Source organism: Camelus bactrianus, chromosome 11, assembly GCF_048773025.1.
Source record: "Camelus bactrianus isolate YW-2024 breed Bactrian camel chromosome 11, ASM4877302v1, whole genome shotgun sequence".
NCBI lineage: Eukaryota > Metazoa > Chordata > Mammalia > Artiodactyla > Camelidae > Camelus > Camelus bactrianus.
The window spans coordinates 15,446,791-15,461,179 of NC_133549.1; the positions used below are offsets into that span (position 1 = coordinate 15,446,791).

At 45.5% G+C, this 14,389-nt stretch overlaps 1 protein-coding gene across 7 annotated transcripts in view; it reads left to right on the forward strand.

Annotated features, from left to right (window-relative positions):
- The window catches only part of CHRM3 (cholinergic receptor muscarinic 3), a 469,951-nt gene that overhangs the window by 49,897 nt on the left and 405,665 nt on the right, over positions 1 to 14,389 (forward strand). The window lies entirely within an intron of this gene.

The window sequence follows — 14,389 nt, forward strand, 5'->3', positions numbered from 1 at the left end:
AGAGGATGAACAGTGAGCCTTGCACTTGATTTTTAACACAATGGCGCTATTTGTCATGACCGTTTGTTACCATAAAAGTATAAACTGAAAGGTAGCAGTGATGGGTGAGTGTAATATATTACGTTAAATAAACTTGTCCCGTGCACGGTGCGTGGAAAGCTCTGTTTACATTACAGTAAGCTGTTTTCTGCTGCATTTACAATTCTGCTGGGCAAATAAATTAAGAAGGCTTATGACAGCTCACTTTAGTTTATCTGGTCAAACCCCCGAGACATTATGAGGATAATTTTAGCATATTTAACTCTGTGTAGGTATTTAGTAATGCGATACCAACAAAGTCTGGTTTTTTTTTTTAAAGGAAAGAATGTTTTAGCTGATCTTTTAGGATAAAGGACAAAAGAAAATTACTGGAACAAAAGCTGAGCAGCACAACCCAGCAGATGATAGGCTTTCCAAGGAGGTGAGCATAAAGGTCGAGGAGACTTGACAAATGGGAGGCTGTGCGGTGTTCGCACTCCCTCCCACCAGCTGATCCAGGTTCCTGCTGTGGTTTGGGCCCAACGTGAATGTGGAGGAGTTGAAGGGGGTGTGGACTTTGCAGGTGGTTCTAAATCCTCCTCTGTTTTGAGCAGAATAGATACTAAGACATGAAGTTCAGTTCATTACAGGATTTACTGCAGTAAATACAGGACCCCGTGGATGTTACACAGCGTGTGCCTCCCAGGCCGCTCTGCACGTCTCCCTCCGGCCACGTAGGACCCACTTGCCTTGAGCACCTCGGGGCCCTGTGTCTGCACATGGCTGCTCCCTTTGCCAAGAATGCTTTTCCCTCCTCCTCCAGGGGAGACTGTTACTATCCTTCTCTGCCCACCTCCAGCTCACTCTCGCCTCTAAAGCTTGTCTGCAAGGCGTTTTCAGGTATCTCTTCTTCTGTTAAATAAACATGAAAATACACACTCCTTCTAACAGACTCACAGATCAGAAAACAAACTCACGTTCACCGAGGGGAAGAGGGGAGGGAGGGAGAGACTCGGAGTTTGGGACTAACAGACACAAACTACTATTCATAAAACAGTCAAGCAACAAGCATTTACTGTCTAATACAGGGAATTATATTCAATATCTTGTAATAACCTACAGTGGCATGTAATCTGAAAAAACGTAACCTAATCACTTTGTGCACTTGGAACTAACACAGTACTGAACTTCACTGAAAAATACATATATACTGCACCTAAAATTAACATAAATATATTGCATAAAAATATAGAAATCTAAAGCTAAACGTAAATATCAGCCGTGACTCCATGGATCGAGATACGTGTTATTAGTATTTTAGTGTATTTTCTTCCAGTTTAAGCTTCTGCAAACCCATCTCCCCTCCAAGAAGCGAGTGATTCCAGCAGCAGCGGAAGCAACTCGGGGACCGACGTGTGTGCTTTCGTACTCTCTCTTCTACTTGCTGTCGGATCGTGTGCCTTTTAAAATCTTTCAGTGTCGTTGTAAAGCACTATGTTAGTATTTTCACAGTAGTTCATCGTGTGAGCATAATTAATGTAAGGGTTTCTCTCTTGTTGGCTATGAAGGCTATTTAAAATATTTCGCTTTTATAAACAAAGCATTTCTGTGCTCGTCTAACGCCATTTCTGTGGAGCAGATTCCTAGAGAAAGAATTCCTGGGCGTGTGCGTTTCTACAGCTTTAGAAATATTCTGTCAGAGGGGTCCTGGGGAGGCCGGTTGCTTCTCGGCGCTGCCGGCCGTGTGCCGCTGTGCCTTTGCACTGAGCCCTTCCTGCAAGGGCAGCCCTCGTCACTCTGTTTCAGTGATTTACTCCTCGCCTCTCCTGCTCCCTCGATTGCCAGCTTCCAGGGGGCAGGAGCTGTGTCTTGTTCATTCTGAATCCCGGGGTCTAGGGCAGAGCCTGCTCTGGAAAATACGTGCCTCATGTATATGCAGAATCTAGAAAAGACAAACCAACTTATTTACAAAACAGAAACAGACTCACAGACGTAGAAAACAAACTTAGGGTTACCGGGGGGGAAGGGGGTGGGAAGGGGTAAGTTGGGAGTTCGAGATTTGCAGATACTGACTGCTAGATATAAAATAGATAAACAGCAAGTTCACACTGTACAGCACAGGGGACTATATTCAACATCTTGTAGTGACCTACAATGAAAAAGGGCGTGAAAAGGAATACATGTATGCACATGTATGACTGAAGCACTGTGCTGTGCACCAAAAATTGACACAACACTGTAAACTGACTAGACTTCAATAAAAAAACTACGGAATGAATTATACTTTACCAGTTTTTCTTTCTAATGTATCATCTATTTCTATAAGTTGATTCTTAATTGCCAGTGATATTAAAAAAAATAGGGCATTCTGCCTTTTCTGCTGTTCAGTGGATCCACCCTGTGATCTCAGTGTGTTCACCTGAGGATGGGCCTTGTCCTAGCCTGTGACAGAGTCCCTCTGTCACACAGCGTGCGCCGTGCAGGGAATAAACATGGTCATGAAAAGTGAGTTGGCATCTATCCCACTTTTTTAAAATCTGCATTCTTTTTAATTGAAGTCTAGTCAGTTACAATGTGTTAATTTCTGGTGCACAGCATAATGCTTCAGTCAGACCTACACGTACAAGAATGCGTATTTAGGTAGGAAGACACCTGTTAAGTCAGGAATGCGGAGGGCTGGCCTCACAGCATTGAGTCAGGACTGCATACTCCAGTAAGATCTGAGGTTCAGCCTGGTAGCTGATAATAAAAAGCCCAGCCAAGAGATGGGAAAAAATAAAAGAAAATATATTTTACAAGGCAGTACTGCTGGATGCCAAAATATGAGTAACGTAGTTCAAAATAAACATAATAAAGTATTTGATCTTGTTTTCCTAAATTCTTTTGCCTTTTAAAATTGAATATTGTGTTTTAGTATACCTATTTTATTAGATTTTAGAAATAAAATTATTAATTACATGCAGTATATTTTGAAACAAAAGAAAATATAAAATTAAAAACAGACTGGCCCATATCTTTTTTATTACATTATACAACATTCTTGCTAAATATACTTTCCTGAAATAATAGTTCCATCCTATAAAAGGTGACATTTATCCATTTCCCAGAGCTGTATGATACAAGCTGATGCCCACAGGTTATGATTCAAATTCCCACACATTCTACCCTGATTTTGGACACAGGACACAGAAGAATTCATAAGTTAAAGTAGTTGTGAACACGTGTAATTATGTTTAACCTGGGTTTGGACTCCGTGAATGTGGCAGAAATCACTGGCCATTCATGGACGCTAATTGTAATGTGCTTCTTTTAGAAGTTTGTGTCATTTATAATTAAACAGGGAACGATGCTGTCATTACCCAGCCATGGTTAGTTACAGCGATAAGTGGCTGCGGCAGTCCCGGGGGTTCCAAACAGAGTAAGAAGATCTCGAGGATTCTAGAAATTAATTGCTTCATTAAGCCAAGATTCTAAAAGCGGCTTCCTGTTTTAAAAATCTCTGCCCAGAGAACCACTGAGTTGCTGAATATGTTCCAGTGTTTCCAATATCAACTTGCACTGTAGCCAAGATATCTCACCGCAACGTAGGTTCACTGTAATTGCACCGGAGCCATCAGTCTGCTGCCTGACGTCAGCAAACAAGGAAGGAATGGATGTGTCCGGTTCATTACTCAACGGGAATATAAATTACAACAGACCTCCAGGTTAAAATCCGACAGCTACATTTGAAAAGAAAGTGGCTCCTATTCCAGAAAGCAGTGAAAGTGAAACAGACTCTTCCGTTAGCCTTGCTTCTGATTAACCGGCGGTGGGGAGGGGCCCTCAGGGAGATCAGGGGGACGGGCGTCTGCTCGGGAGCCCCTGACTCCATGAACATAACGTCTCCATTTTCTTCAGCTCTGCTGTTAAGAAATGGGAAGGAGGAAACCTTTTAGCTGCTAATTGTTCATTCCTGCCTCACGAGGGTTCTCAGTAGGAAAACAGCTCATTCAGACAGGAAATGGATCCGTTGTATCCCGTGTGCTGCTGGGGCAAAAGCGAGGCTGAAAGGCCTTCCTCTAAAAGTGGATTTAATCTTCAGTGTCGTTCCTTCTGCATCTAGGCGGACGTCTACCGTGGCATCCGTGTCTCACCTCCGGCGGCAAAGTGCCATCTTCGTCTGGTCTTGCAAACTGTTGTGTGCCCACACTCTGTAACACGTCACCAACAAGGTGTTGCCTGCGTCCCCTTCCACACAGTGAGTGCGGGTGCCCGAACGAAGGGACAAGTTGAGCCACTGAAAAGCAGGCTGCACGTAGATATAAATTACGCCTTCTGCTGGACAAGACGTTAATTACGCGTCCTATTAGACCGTCTTAGGTACCGCAGAGTCTCAAACAGTGTCATTCTTATGAGCAAATCTGACTATGACACTTCGGAAACAGGCACCGAAAAGAGATTTCGATGTCCTGGGGGTTGACTGGGAGAGGATGAGGAGGAGGTCGTGGGGGCTAAGCAGGATGACCCCCAAACCACGATGCAGGTCTGGCATCTCTGAGGGAGGGGAGCAGTGAGCAGGCTGGAGAGCCTGACACTGCAGCGCAGCCTCCCTCCCAGGCACACAACGGGGGCAGGAGAAGCCGGGGGGGAGGGGCGGCGCGGGGGCGGTGCTGGCCTGGCAGGGTCACAGGGCCTGCTTGACCTCCACAGCGACCCTCCCAAAGCAGGTTCAGTCCAGGGGAGCTCCAAGCGGAGCATCGAGGCGGCTGTACTGACCAATATGTGAAAAAGAGAAACGCCTCTTTACAGAGGAGCAGCATTTGGAAGCTCATCTGCCTCTAACCCGTTTGGCAAAGCCTGTGGGTGGGTGTGCGTCCTCACTTTGCGGGTTGGTTGTGAGTGTCCGCACGGCGCACGGCAGCTGTCACTCCGCAGAAACCTGCAGCTGGCGGCGTCTTTGACGCTGGCGTCAGCCTTTCCCACTCCGGCCGGGCCAGCCCTGGGAGTCTGGATTCAGCCCTCCCCTGCCTTCCTTCACATGGCCTCAGGAGGGTTATTTTACTTTTTAAGCCTCAGTTTTCTCAGCTGTCCACTGATAAGAATAATGTAAAGGGTGGAAAGTGAGGGTTTCGTGAGAGGACACATCACTTCTCAACATGACGCTTAGTACCTAGAACACTGACAGTTTTTACTGTGACTCTGAGACCCCCCTGTTATCCACACATCTCATGCTCTCAGGCGGAGAAATCTGGGTTACTGTATGTTGTGCTGCTTCCATCTGAGCTCAGGAGGTTTGCTCTGAAAGCTCCGATTGTGTTTTCCAATTTACTAGTAAGTGGAGAGAGGGTGAATGTGTCAGACGGCTACAAAGGGACAGTTAGGCTCGTGCCCAGTGCTGTGGGTTTAAGTGTGACGTTTTGTCTATTCGCAAATAAATGCAAGCTCCATTAAATGTACTAACCTCTCATACTTCCGAAGAACAAAAATAAATGTCGGAGGCCCCGATGCTTACGGATGAGGGAGGCACGTTCCCGGTCTGCGCGGTGGCCGGGGCTGAGGCTCCACGGCGCTCGGTTCACAAGTCAAGAGATGATGGGTGTTTTGTTACTTTGTTACTTGGGGAAGAACAGCTGCCATAAAGTTATAAGCTGCTTGCGAATGCTCTTGATGGATATTTTTCAGAAGGAAAGTATTCTGAGAAAGAGATGGTAGACTCAGGAGTGGGAGTCTGTACCATTTATCCCGTGGACCCAAACCAGGTGATCTGTGAAGCTGTCTCATCACTCGCCCCGGCCAGTGGTCGAAATTGTTCTGCATGTGGACGTGAATTTGCAGGTATCAGTTAAATTTCAGTTTTGCTGCCCGTGGGTTTTGCCCAGGAAATGACATACCATGGTGGTGCGTGAATATGAGGAGCTTGCATTGCACTCGAGGGGAGAGAGAATGGAAGAGATAATCCGAGAAGCCGTATCACGAACGGGTAGGCTCTGCGGTATGTTGGGTGGTGCTAAATCTATGGAGAAAAACAAAGCTGAGATGAAGGCTGTGGTTTTAAGTGACAAGGGTTATGTGGTCTGTGGCCGCTTCTCCAGGCACCCTCAAGGCCCTGGCCCCAGAGGCCCAGGTTTTCTAGTGCTGAGTGGGTGCGGCGGGGACGCAGGGGTAGCTGCGTGGGCTGGGCTGTGCAGGGCGGGTCCTCCCCAAGGAGCGCTGGCTGTGTATCACACAGGATCCGGGGACTTCGCACGTCCTAGTTTAGTTTCCGTTACTTCTCTGAACAGCCCTCTGAGGAAGGCACGGCTGTCTCCATTGCACAGATGGAGACACTGAGGCCTAGCGTGGCTGTGTAACTCACCTGAAGTCACGAGGCTGGTCCCTGGTGGAGCTGGATTCAAACCCACACAGTCTGGCTCCAGAAGACATTCTCAACAGGAAACTGTGCCTGGAGAAGGAGAAGGACTGAATGTTGGTCCACTAGCGTGTAGGCACGTGTAAGCAGCAAGTATTGGGGAAGACCAGGAAGGGCAGACAGACAGACAGACAAGAACAGGTCGGGAAGAAGTGGGTCCAAATAGGCTTTGTCGCCTTCTCTGCTCTCCGCTGCCTGCCGGCTTCCAGCGCCCACCACCTCTGTCCCGTCGGAGGGCCGAAGCTGCCTGGGGGCTGCCCCAGGGCGTTAAGGCCCCTGATTAGCCCGAACTCACTGTCCGCGGTCAAAGCCACTTCACATTAGGGGTGGGTTTGCCCCGAACCGCAGTCCATTCGGGAGTGACTTGTAACCAGGGAGACTGGTGTTTGATTTCACCCAAGCTTGCATCTGGTGGTGTCTTTTTTCCCCCCTTCATTATTGCTTTGGGCAGTTATCCTCCATCTTTATATATTACTGATCCTGGCATCTGAGGAGCGCATGCTTAGCATACATAAGGTCCTGGGTTCAATCCCCAGTCCCTCCTCTAAAAATAAATAAATAAATAAAGCCTAATTACCTCCCCCCAAAATAAAAATAAAATAAAATAAATTTTAAAAGATTTAATTCTACACACCTTTTCCCAAAAAGATTGAAGGCAAATTTTCAAAAATACTTGACATACAACTCAATGAAATGAAACGAGGCAGATCAGGGAAATAATGACAGAAAACAATGAGCAGACCTGGTGGGACGTTAACATGAGTTCACGTGTACTTAAAAGTGATCGGAAACCAAGACCGCAGTCTCCTGGTGGCCAACATGAGAAGGAGGATGTAAAGTCAAATGCGGGTCTCTTCGAGTTTGAGAAGACCCATGGGAGGCGAGCAGACGTCCATAGTTCCTCACAGACGTTGTGTGAGGTACCGAGTGTCACCTGTGGCGCTGACGGAAAATTAAGCAGTGTGCACAAAGGATACGTCGGCCTGTTTCCTCGCTGAGGTCTGTAGCGTGACGTCCAGGAAGAACCAGCCAGAGCAACATGGTGTGGCTCCATGTGCAGCTCCTGATTATTTTGGCTTGATGCAAGGTTAAAATTTAGTGTCGTTAGAGAAGAAAGTTCAAGGTTCTATCGTCTAACAAATGCTTGAAGTCTGGATGTGATGCGCCAGTGAAGACAGACAGACTTACAAGGTATGGGTTCTCATCGTGTTCATTGTAAATATTAAGTGGCCGTTTTTCTTTTATTGTGTAATGAAAGCATCAGAATTTAGAAATTATATGTAACTTCCTCTAAAAGGAGGTGTAAGCTGGTTCATTTTCTGCTAAATACACGTAGATGATTTGACGTTTGAGTCTTAAGCCATCTCTGGGAGAAATAAAGATGATGGAATTGTCTAAAGCTGGTATCTATTTATTTGATTTTTTTTTTTAACAAATTACATCATGGGAGGATTGGCTTCCCTTACACGGTCATGGTTCCTTTACATCTGTTTTACATCTATCCTGTGTGTGTTTAATGTGGATTCTGCTCAAGCAACCCTTAGAGAACATGCTTGTCTCCACGTGTGCTGTATGTGTGTGCACACGTGCACTCACACACATTCACATAAAAGCCCCTGGACAGGGTGGTCCCACTTCTCTTCACAGATAAGTAGAAATATCCATTTTAAAAATGATATTTGGTTTAGCTATGAGTTGAGTTTCTGTTCCCAGCGTACATTTAACTAGTAAACAGTTTCTTGTGAATGTTTCTTGCCCTTGTCTCTGAAAGGTAAAATGCACAGTGCTGAATTAGCTTAAGGTGGAAAATGTGGAGTTTTGGGGTGTATACTAAATCTGAGAGGCATTCTTTATTTTCCCGCAAGCAGCTTTGTCTGAGCAGAAGTGTTTACTGATTTGTTACTTGTCGTTTTGTTCTTCACTGGGTAAATAAATAACACAGTATTTTGGGTTATACAAGGTTGGTCATATTAATAGGAACCAGTTTTTGGTACCTAAAATTTGTTTCAGAAGTTGTGGTTCTGAAAGCCTGTAGTCATCAAAAGAAAAAAAATTGTATTTATGTCCTTGTGGTAGATCATAAATGCTTCTGTTTTGTGTTTGTAACACAGTGCACCCCAGGGATATTAAACACAAACAGCCGTTCATCTTGCACAGTCACTTCCGCCGTGGCTCGCAGGGTGTGTGCAGAAGTGACTGCAGGTTCACGTTCCTGGCAGATTAGGACAACAAAACAGGCTGTATTCAGCGCGTCAGAAATGCTCTAGTAGAGATAACCTCAAACTACATGAAGTCAAGTCTTAGGTTCACTTTATGTACATGGTGTGTTTGAAGCTAAAAATCATCTTAAGAACATTTGAATGCATATTTCAAGTTTAGTTGACAGCTGTTGCCGCAGCTTTTTTTCCCTGATTCATGACATCAGCGTGTGGTTTTACAATTCCATAGTGTGAAGAAAACTGACTCTGTTTGTTCATACATTTTATGGACTTGGTTTTGGATGCTTGGTGTGATATTTCTTCTAATTGGACAAAATTAGTTTTCTGATCACCATTCAGCAAATATATTACGTGAAGAGTAGAGAAAAGTTTATGAGTCATGATTCCTGGAAAAGCAGTTTATTTTATGTAGCCAGTGTCCACGAGTACACTTCTATATTATTCCAGGCTGCATGTAGTTACCTCATTAATCGAACAACGTAGATGACCAAGTGGAGACCATCCGCCCCTTCCGGGTGGTGGTTGGGCTGATGGAATGAAGTAATACTCAGCTCCTGGCTCGGAGTCTTGTATATAAGAGGTAATGTTGGCAAGTAGCTAGTAAATGAGTAAACGAAGTGAATAATTAAATAAACAATGTCTGATTACGTTAGCCTTGCGGTTTTATGATGCGTTGTTTTCAAACCAAGGACAGAAGCTTTTTCACATCTGAGCTAATTTTCACGAACTGTCTCAGTGAGGTCTGCAGGGGGACCCTGCAAGGCTCTCGTGACAGCGTCCCACTCTGATGCTCCGTCTCCCTGTCCATCCCTTGGCCCTTCTCTGGAAGAACGGCGCCTCTCCGCTCTCCTGCTCAGCGGCAGCATCCTCGCCGACCTTTAGGACTCCAGGCTCTCCCAGTTCTGATCTGTCACTGCCAAGTTTGCCCTCCTTAAATTTTGCTCTCAAGGCCTCTTCTCAGCCAGCCCACGTCCAGCTGGCTCCCATCGGCCCTCACAGTTAGAATCTTAAACCCAAGGCGCCTCACCTCCCCCTCTCATCAGCGCGCATCCTCTGGCTTTGCTTGGCTATTTCTTCCTGTGACGGACTTTCCCTCCCATTCCTGTGAACTCGTTGGCGGTGCCTCTGTTTCCATGACGACACTTTCCCCTTGTCTGGAAAACACTCTTTTTCCATCCCCAAGGCCAGTGGAACCGTTCACTCTGCCGTAATATAGGCACACTTGCCATTCTGTGTTTGTTCTGGGTGTGATGTTAAAGATGACCGTGAATTATTTGACATTTTTCCCGTCAAGGTGTGAAGTCTGTGTCCCCTTCCCGTGACCACGGGCCATCTCTGTGATGCTCTGACAAACACACTGTGGTGGCGGGACCCTCTGCCAGTTTCCCATCCTGGGTCTTAAGAGATGGGCAGCTTCTGCTTCTTTCTGCTCCTGGACTGCTCACCCTTGACTCCCCAAGCCTCCATGTAAAAAGTCTGACTACCCTGGGGGGTTCCCCTTTATTTTAGTGGGCCCCTGACTGTAACCTATGTTTTTATTTGAGACTTTCCCTAAAACAGTAGTCTACAAAGTACAGTGTAAAATACAGTCCATTGGGGTGTAAGAAGTAAATATGATAATTTGCATTGTGAAGTATTTTTATCAAATTTTTTAACTGAAGTATAGTCAGCTTATAATGCCATGTCAACTTCTGGTCTACAGTGTAATATAGTTCAGTCATCCATATAGAAACATATTTGTTTTCATATTCTGAAATGTATTTCTGAGAAGGATTCTTAACTTTCAGTTCACCAATATGTAGCATTTATTGGGACCTAATTAAACTTACAAGCTTTCGCACAGCAAAGAAAACCATAAGCAAAACAAAACGACAACCTACGGAATGGGAGAAAATTTTTGCAGAAGATGAAACTGACAAAGGCTTGATCTCCAGGATATATAAACAGCTCATACAACTTAATAAGAAAAAAACAAACAACCCAATCCAAAAATGGGCAGAAGACCTAAACAAGCATTTCTCCAGGGAAGACATATAAATGATCAACAGGCACATGAAAAAATGCTCAGTATCACTAATTATCAGAGAAATGCAAATCAAAACTACAATGAGGTATCACCTCACACCAGTCAGAATGGCCATCATTCAAAAGTCCACAAATGACAAATGCTGGAGAGGCTGTGGAGAAAGGGGAACCCTCCTCCACTGCTGGTGGGAATGCAGTTTGGTGCAGCCACTGTGGAATATAGTACAGAGATTCCTCAAAAGACTAGGAATAGACTTACCATATGACCCAGGAATCCCACTCCTGGGCATATATCCAGAAGGAACCCTACTTCAAAAAGACACCTGCACCCCAATGGTCATAGCAGCATTATTTACAATAGCCAAGACATGGAAATAGACTAAATGTCCATCAACAGATGACTGGATAAAGAAGTAGTGGTATATTTATACAATGGAATACTACTCAGCCACAAAAAATGATAAAATAATGCCATTTTCAGCAACATGGAATGGCCCTGAAGAATGTTGTTCTAAGTGAAACAGCCAGAAAGAGAAAGAAAAATACCATATGATATCACTCATATGTGGAATCTAAAAAAAAACCAAACCAAACCAAAACAAAACATAAATACAAAACAGAAACAGACTCATGGACATAGAATACAAACTTGTGGTTGCCAGGGGAGAGGGGGGTGGGAAGGGACAGACTGGGAGTTCAAAATTTGTAGATATTGACAGGCATATGCAGGATAGATAAACAAGATTATACTGTATAGCACAGGGAAATCTTGTGGTAGCTCACGGTGGAAAAAAATGTGACAATGAATACATGTATGTTCATATATAACTGAAAATTGTGCTCTACACTGGAAATTGACACAACATTATAAACTGATTATAACTCAATTTTTAAAAATGTACAAAATTTATGTAGCATTTGTTATTTTAAATTAAAAATTACACTTCTATTCCATTTGAGTGGTTCATAAAAATCCCACAATATGGACAAGAGGATGCTTATCCACACTTAACAAATGGAGAAGCCGGGCCCGCGAGGTTCACCCAGCCTCTCCTGGTCACTTACCTGCGTCAGTGCAGGACTGGGGGTGAAGCTCAGGGGTTTGGGGTTCTACCCCTGTGCTCTCTGCAGTTATTATAATCCTGCAGAAAGAGAAACTGAGTTTTTAAAATAAAAAAGCACTGTTTTTGTGTTGACCTCTTTCAATAGGTGATAAAATACACTGATTCTTCCCGTCTGGTTATTTAGGGTTTTCCCTTTAACAGGGTGCAGTTGGCAATTAGGAAAGTGACGCTGTTGCTTTAAGAACTCCACGCCGGGGGACTTCAAGTTCAGACTGCTCATGTTGAGGATGAGTGCTTGTGTGTTTTTTGTATTTTTTTAAATATCTCTCTGTGATGAACAAGTTCCAGTGATAGGTGGGTGGGTACAGGTTGTTGAGATAAATGCCTTTAGATCTTGAGTAGGAAAACACAGACATTAAGAAAAATAGGGTAAATCACTGCTGTGGCATTAGGAATGTTCTGTAAACTTCCCTTTCTGGCTTAAACGTCCTGGAAGACACGGAGCCGCGCTCAGCGCTTCGGTGGGCCTCGGGGAGTCCTGATTAAGGGTGCCCGGCTCCTCTCCTGCTTCGGGGGTTGGGCTCTTGCATTTCCCCGAGTGACAGCCTTAAAATGGACTCATCCGTTTCTCCACCACCCCGCCCCCAACTTTACTGCAAGAAGAAAAGATGACAGAATGTGATCGCTCGCCTCGTCAGACTCCGAGGGTGCTGAAGGCCTCCGAGTGACAAGACAGATGGAATTACGCTCAGAGCACATGGGCCCTTAGAACTTTTCTCTTTGAAAAGCTCCCAGGCTTAGGCGTCGTAATGGCGTCGGCTCTCCCACTCTGTGTCAGGCTGACCAGAGTCTGCGTCTCCCCCTTCTGACTCACGGCTGTTTCCCCAGTGTGCAGCACGTCCGTTTGGGCCAGTCGTTGAGATCTGGTGACTTAATAGACTCTCGCAGCCGCGTCTGAAGCGCGCAGGAGTCTGCTTGCGCTGAGAAGGGACGTGAAGCCACCAGCGTGCAGGCTGAGGCCTCTGACGTTTGGTGAGAAAGAAAGGAAGTCCCAGCCGCCCTTACCGTCAGAGTGTATTTCTACCTCCACGTAAATGGTAAACATGTTTTTTCTATAAATAATGACTCAGGATGTACTAATTTGAAAGTAGTTTTCAACGAAAATTAAATGTTCTGGGGAACCCTCAGCGCCCCAGTTCACAGCGGAGGCCAGCACCGTGGCAACCTCTCACGCGCTGCTTTGCGTTTCCACTTTGCCTCACTTCTTCTCCCTGACCCTCGCCACCACGCAGTTGCACCGCACAAAAAAAGCGTCTGCACTTTCACACTTGCTTCAGGCTCTGCTTTGTGAAAGACTCAGCTAACAGAGCACATGTGTTTAGTCCAAGCATTACAAAAAGGCTTTGCTTTTTATTGAAATCACTCCCTGGGGAAGTAAAATCATTTTTACCAGGAAAAGTCGTAAGGGGCTGAATTCCCAGCCTAAAATCAAATACATCATTTATATAAACAGATAGAATTCCTGTACTTAGGTATAAAGTCTATACATTTTTCTAATCTTTTAAATAGTCCTTCAGCCAGAAAGAGAAACAAAAATACCATATGATATCACTCATATGTGGAATCTAAAAAAAGAAAAAAGAAAAGAAAAAAAGGGACACTACGAACACATCTACACAGCAGAACCAGACTCGCAGACAAGGCAAACGATCTTACGGTGACCGCGGAAAGGGGGTGGGGAGGGGTACATTTGGGAGTTTGAGATTTGCAAATGTTAACCACCATATATAAAAATAGATAAAAACCAGATTTCTTCTGTACAGCACGGGGAACTATATTCAATAACTTTTCATAACCTTTAATGAAACAATGTAAAAAGGAATCTATGTGTGTGCATGCATGACTGGGACACTGTGCTGTGCACCAGACATTGACGTTGTAACTGACTGTACCTCAATTAAAAAAAAAAATAGTCCTGAGAAATGGGCATCCACTCTATACACTGGTTATATGAGATAACTCAATGACTCAGTCGTTGCCCTTTGAGGAAGTTCAGCACAACTCCTGAATTTTTCGCACTGCATTTTGGTCAGCATTTCATTGTTGCTGGACTCTTTATGAGGGAGGTGCCGGGAGCCCGGCTGCCAGGTGCTGGAGTCACCAGTTGCTCAGTTAAAGCAAGGAGCCCCCATGTGAGAGAGGCAGCCTCTCATCGCTCAGGCGGTGATGTGAGCCTTGGCCAAGTGGGAGAAGGTGCCCCCCCAAGTCCATCCCCCACAGCGGTGCCCTGGTTGAGGGTGGGTGGATCAGCACAGATGTCTCGCTGAGGAGGGAGCCCTGAAATAAAGGCCCCAGCGGATTTACGGACCCTGGCGTGGGGACAAGGGAGTGGGGGGGAGACTGGAAAAGTACTGGGTTCTGAGTCAGAGCTGGGAAAGGAGTCTTCAAGGCTTCCCCACCTACTCCACGGGAGGGGGCCTTGGCAGGGCCTCAGATAAAGAGCCTAGGAGTGAAGGCACCAGGATGGGTTGTGCAAAAATGTGTAAGAGCAGGACCAGCAGGGGTGCAGAGTGATGCACCACCCATGCCCCGCGTCTGCAGTGGGGAGGGCGGCTTTCCCCATGAGCCCTACCCAGAGAGCCTCAGTGACCCCTGTGCTCGGCTGGGAACCTGCC